General features: G+C 57.2%; 1 protein-coding gene across 3 annotated transcripts in view; it reads right to left on the bottom strand.

Moving 5' to 3' along the window:
- Nucleotides 1–3,740, bottom strand: part of MGMT (O-6-methylguanine-DNA methyltransferase) — a 193,530-nt gene extending 189,790 nt beyond the window's left edge. The window contains exons 1-2 of one of the 3 annotated variants that reach the window (XM_039835989.1): nt 3,629–3,740; nt 1,780–1,945 (exon numbers count right to left, since the gene is read on the bottom strand). The gene's annotated coding sequence lies outside the window, so the exon portion shown is untranslated. Of the gene's footprint in view, nt 1–1,779; nt 1,946–2,732; nt 2,756–3,628 lie in introns of those variants that run through there. The other 2 variants (XM_039835990.1, XM_039835991.1) reach the window with 2 other exon arrangements.
- Between the last annotated feature and the right edge of the window lie 2,260 nt (nt 3,741–6,000).

The raw sequence follows: 6,000 nt of genomic DNA on the forward strand, positions 1-6,000 counted from the left end.
GTCCCGCATCCCAGGAGAGGCCACCAAAGAGGGGCAGAAACCGAAGGTGACGTGCGTGGTCCCTACTTCTAGTCCTTTTGATCAGGGAGTAAACTGTAGCTGAAAGTTTTGTAAAAAATGATAAATAACTACCATTTACTTATTAAATTTTGACATTTAAACATCCCATCCTGTTTTTCACCCTGAGACTCAATTCCCTCTTCTCACCCATCTAGATTCCTCTGAATGTCCGGACCTGGAATTGCCTGATCTGTCAATAAGGTAAGAGTTTTCTAAACTACTATCCATATGACTCAATTTGTCAGTAAAAACTGCCACCAGCGCTGTGCCTGCAGAAAAATGTCCATAAATGCATCCTTGCGACCCGCAGATGGATGTTTATAATAAAAACAAATAGATTTACCAAGTGCCTGCTTTCACCAGCGGGGCCGCTGGCGGACGGTGCACTCAGGGTCACCCCCAGGCTTCTGGGGATGGGCACTGGAGCTCGGGCGGCATACTCTGCTGACTTACGAGTGCCACGGGAAGGAAACTAACCAGGAAACTTCTGAAGCAGCGGAGTGAGCGTGCAAGGTGTTCAGATTGTGACAGTTCCTTTCGTGGCTACACACACACACACACACACACACACAACAAATTTAACAACTGTAAGAAAACACGTTTGTGGAATTTCTAACTGGTTTTACTGCAGCTGCATCACAAGCTGAATGAGTTTACTCCAGGTGGGAGGGAAGGGGACACGAGGGGATCCCCTCACTTCTCTGCTGAGCCCCAATCTAACTGAAAATCGCTTGTGCTATCAAAAACAAGTCTCAGTGTTCAACACGTGGCCAAGGACACCGCTGCTCTGTCGCTGCTGTCAGGGCCCTCGGAGCGGACTTCTCTCAGGCGGGGGCAGGGGGTGGGTAGGGGAGGGCTGCCGCAGGCCAGCTGAACTGCCAGGGGTTCTGGGCACCGTGGAAAGACACTGTCTGGGGCAGGTGTACACGTGAGCTACACCTGCCAAGAGCACTCCGATTCCTTCGGGGGTTACAAAAGGTCACAGAAACGATGTATCCCTCTCCCTAGGCAGTACATTCTTGCAACTATAAAACAAGCGAGTTACTCACTGGACTTCACATACCCATCGCATGCTTTGCCCCGAGCCCTGTAGCCCTCCTGTGTAAGCTTCACTATTTCTAATGGTTCTGAATCAAAGAACACTAAACAACTTCCCTCCACTGACCGGCAGATGTGTGGTAGTCACCCGAAGGCCACAGAACACACGCCCTGCAGGATTCTGTCTACGACACTGGGTCTCGAACATCCACCTACCTGCACCCAAGGCAGGCCTCCGGGGCTAACAGAATGGGGAACCTGACCGCGGCCAAGGGAAAACAAGCCCTCGCTCCCAAGGCCCTCCCGCCCCCAGACAAATCACAGGCGCTCGCTTCAAATCAAGAATGGGCGTCGGCTAGCTCACTTGTCACAGTGCACGTGAGAAGCTGGTACGCAGCCCACTCCCGCCCGATGCTAACACTGGTTTTATGTGTCTGATTTTAAAGTCTTCACGTCGTTTGTAAATAACATTCTGTGATAAGAGCCAAGCTTTCAGGAAGCAGCGGAAGGAGAGGCTGACCCCCAGGGAACGGAGGGGGTCCAGCAGCCCAACGCGCTCGGGGCCTTCCAGAGACAGGGGCCCACCGCCCGCACCGGGGGCCCAGACACGACAGGAAGTGGACCCAGAAGACAACTCTCCACTGCGGCAAGGGCGCCGGGCGGGTCAGAGTGAACACGAACCTGACGGTGATGTTGACCGGTGACCACGGGAAAAGCAGTTCAGAAAATCCCGTTCTGCTTCCTTTTTTCTACCAAGGAGAGCAGAGCGTCAACTGAAGGGGCCGATGGCCACGAAAGGGAACTGGACCAGAACAGTCGCTTAGGAACCACTGCCGTCCAGTGTCCTCTGCGAAATAAGAAAAATAAAGACAATTCTGTGAGTTTATTTGATTAAAAATCACTAAGAAGAGTAAGCTGTTTGGGTTCCTGAGAGGAAGAGACGCGTTCCTCCACAGGCCCCGCCTCCCGTCCTGCCCCGTGGCAGCACAGCCACGGGGACAGGGGCCACGGGGACAGGGGCCACGGGGACAGAGGCCTGAGTGGCAGACAAGGCCCAGGTGAGGCTCGACCGATAGGCGAGCAGGACGGAAAGAGAGAGCACAGGACGCCTGAGCCTCTCGGCCGCGGAGCGAGTGGGTGAGCAGAGCAGCCATGCCGAGCGTGGGCTCTGCGCTGGGGAGCCTCTGAAAACAGCCTAACCGCCGAATCTAGCTCTTGGAAGACAGACCTTTTTAAACGAGGCCTGGCGCACCCAGCCCCCAGACTGCCACAGACGCAGTCTCGCCCACGACGAGTGCCCAGGAAGCACGGGAACCCGCCCAGGCCCAGGCCGCCCTTCTCTGCCATTTGCAGAATCCGGGCCTTAGCGAGTGTGGGCTTCGCGTGACCGCCTTCCCCGGTCACGTGCCTGAGCCAACCCTGCATGAACTACTAGCGCGGGGCCGGATGTACACCGTTTTCCTCAAAACGTTTTACGCCCACCGGGTGACAGCTTTCCGTTCGGTGTCCTTTTCACCTCCCTGGGTGTTTTATCCACTAAGGATTCATAAAAGCAACAAAAGCATCTCCTAACCCGCTGGTGTGAGGCAGGGGGGCGAAGGGGAGGCCCTGGCTGCGGGGCCGTGTGGCCTCACCTGGAAATGACCAGGTCAGTCCTCAGTTTGTCGTGTCCAACGGCTTCACCGTCTGCCTGTAACACCTGTGACCCTCTGTGGACAAAGCAACCTCCCTTCATCTGATGACCATCCCTCCAACCAAGCAACGTTGTGCTCATAATGTGCTTGCAGGACGGAAAGCCCAGTGCTGAGCTCAGCACTGAGAGCAACACATCTGGGGTTCAGAAAGCGATGAACCCCGGGAGGTAGGGTATGTGGTTTGGACCTGCTCCCCGGTGTCATCAGGACTTGGGAACTGCCGGGCCAGGTGCAAATGGCTGTGAAACTCTACCTGTTTACCCCAAGTGTCCACGGAGGCAATCAGAGGGCAGTGTATACAAACACCAGCCAGGAACGTGAGGAACCCTGAAACCCGGCCTCCTCCTCATCTGCCTAAGCAAGAAGGAGAAGTGGGATTCTGCACAAGGAGTGTGCTGAAGGCTTGCTGCAAGGAAGGGCCGGAGTAGGGGCTTCTGGAAGCTTTCTGGGAACTGCAGGCTGAGCAGAGGATGCTGGGCGCTGGTCAGCAGTGAGGTGAGAGGGTGGGCAGTGATAACTTTGAAGGTGGTGTCCACTTGGAGGTGGGGCGCGCGCAAGCCATGTCCCCACACCAGCCCACTGTCCCTGCAGTGCAACTTGGTCCAGGAACTGCCGGCGTGTAGGTAGGCAGGTTGCAAGTGGGCACACCTGGGCGTAAATGGACACACCTGGGGCCCGTGCGGAGTGGGAGGGTGGCTGGGTGCGGGCTCCACGACATTGAGAGGAGGGCGGCCGCGGGACCACCTGGGGCTGAACTGTCCCACAGGCTCCAGACACCCGCTCTCCCCAGGGAGAGCCCTGAACTTTGGCAAGAGGGGGGCAACCCACACACTCACCGCGTCGCCCAAGGCGCCGACCGCGCGCAGCTGAGCTCAGAGGAGCAGAGGGGGTGGGGAGCGCGGAACTCGGCGCAGGAACATGTCCCGGGCACGTCCGGGGCGCGGGGGCGGGGCGAGGGTTTGGGGCGGGGCCTGGCCCTGACGGAAGCGCGGCCGAGGCGCGCGGAGTCCGGGAACGCGGGGGCGGGGCCGCACCGAGGTGGGGGGCGGAGCCTGGAGCGGGGCGGGGCCTGGCGGGCGGAAAGCTGGGCCGCGCGCGGGGGCGGAGCCTAGAATGCGGCGGGGCGGGGCGAGGCCGAGCGCGGCTCCTCCTCCCCGCCCTGAGCGCGGGCCGCAGTCGGAGCATGCCCAGTGCGGCGGCGCCCGGACCGATCCCTCTGCGCAGACTCCGGCCTGGGCTGCGGCCCGGGCCCTGCCACGCTGTCCGCGTGCTCTGGCTTCCTCGCGTCGGTCCTGGGATCCTGCCTCCGCAGGCTCTTCTGGAGGGTACAAGCCGGGCCGCGCCCTCCCAGCCTGGCTCTCGGGCTCTGTGCCTCAGTTTACCAAATGTCAGCCCCTCGGGAGAGATGTGGAGGCGTGGACGGGTCTCGAGGGCAGGCGGCGGGTGCGCCCAGTAAACGTGTTCCTGGTGCCCACTCCAGGGTTGCCGCGCGCTGAGCAGGGCCTGCGGGCTCAGCTGGGCACCGTTCGGATGCCATGCGTGAGCGAATGGCCCTGGGTCAGCACCTAGTGCCAGTGGCAGGCAACGGCCGTCCAGGGCCCCTCAGGTGCTTCTTGGTCACCAAGACCAGGACGCACCGCAGCTACCGGGCCCTGGCAGCCACGCCCAGTCTCGGTTGTTACTCAGTGAGTACATGGGTGCCAGGCACTGTTTGGTGTTATGCAGACATTCTTAAGGGTTTAATTGTGTCCCCCTCCCCCAAAAAGATGTGCTGGAATCAATCCCCAGTACTCAGGATGTGACCTTATGTAGAGATAGGAGGCAACAAGTTAAAAGATCATGAGGGCAGGCCCTAATCCGGTGTGACTGGTGTCATAAACAGAAGGACATGTGAAGACAGGGAGAGCCCCACTGAGGATGAAGATGGGAGGGATGCATCTACAGGCCAGGGAACACCCGGGACCGCCAGCAGCTGGAGGAGAGGCCGGCAACCCATCCTTGCCCAGAGCCTTCCGAGGGAGCGTGGTCCTGCCGACACCTGCACTCCAGACTTCTGCCTCCCAGAAGTGGGACCCCCAATGCATGTTGTTTCCAGCCCCCCAGCTTGTAGTACTTTTTATGGCAGCCTTGGGAAAGAAGACAGACTCCTGTATCCAACTCGATCGGCCTGATGACCTGGGAGTGTCATCTCCTGAGGCTTCTGGGTGTTCACACGCCCTTTGGCAATTTCAGGGGGCCCGTCCCAGGTCTGCATGCCCGAAGCTGCCACGCCATGGGCCTCCTAGGTTCTGTGTCCTTAGTAGGAAGGAAATCTTCGTCTTCCCGATCGTGTACAACTCCTCTGTTGGGATTTGGCCCAAAGCCACACCTTGGTATTCATGACTCACCTGATCCAATGCATGAGCATCAGTAATAAAACCTTGTTCAGAGGACCTCAGCAGTGTTTTGTGATGAGCCCCAGCAACTCTCAAAAGGCTGCATTGCGGGTCCTCTCGGCCCCTCACCCCCACCCCAGGCCGTACCTTGGTTGAGACATGTTTGGAGTAGGTGTAGATGGAAAATGAACTAAGTGAGTACTGGGAACGCAGTGGTGATCAAATCGAGGCCCTTCTTCTCCAGTAGCCGGGACACAGCTCAGAATTCCCTCAGCACGGCTCCGGACAGCCATAGCTTTGAAGGTAAAGTGGCAGAAGAGAAAAAAACACCTTTGCTGTTTGTTCCAGTCTTTTGTATTACCTCACTGTGAAATTTCGGAAACTTTTATCTACCCTAATCCTTAATTTCATCATCTGTAAAAGGTTTTTACAATAATCTACTCTGTGTAGGGCGTGCATATAGGGGTAGTGAACATCAAGGACAGCAATACACCTGTCCTGTAGTCTGTTACTGCTGGGCCCCAACCAGAACCGGGGGCCTGACAGAACAGAAAAGGGAAAATAACACTGAAATTGAATCCGGATGTCTGCCGGTCCCCTGACGTATATGTTGCTACGTAGTTTCACAATTAACGCATAAATCCTACTTTTCTTTTTATCTGAGCTGTACTTTAATATGAACTCCTAAGCTATTAGTAAAAAGAGACTAGCTAGTGTTAGCATCTCTGATTCCCACCCCAGGAAAGAAAGGCCAGGATGGTGATCCAGCGCCCCTTTCTGCGGATTATGTGGCGTTGGGGAGGGTGGATAAAGGAGAAAAGGGTGTGCCCTTC

This window comes from Pteropus medius, unplaced genomic scaffold (genome assembly GCF_902729225.1).
Source record: "Pteropus medius unplaced genomic scaffold, Ma_sr-lr_union100, whole genome shotgun sequence".
Taxonomy (NCBI): domain Eukaryota; kingdom Metazoa; phylum Chordata; class Mammalia; order Chiroptera; family Pteropodidae; genus Pteropus; species Pteropus medius.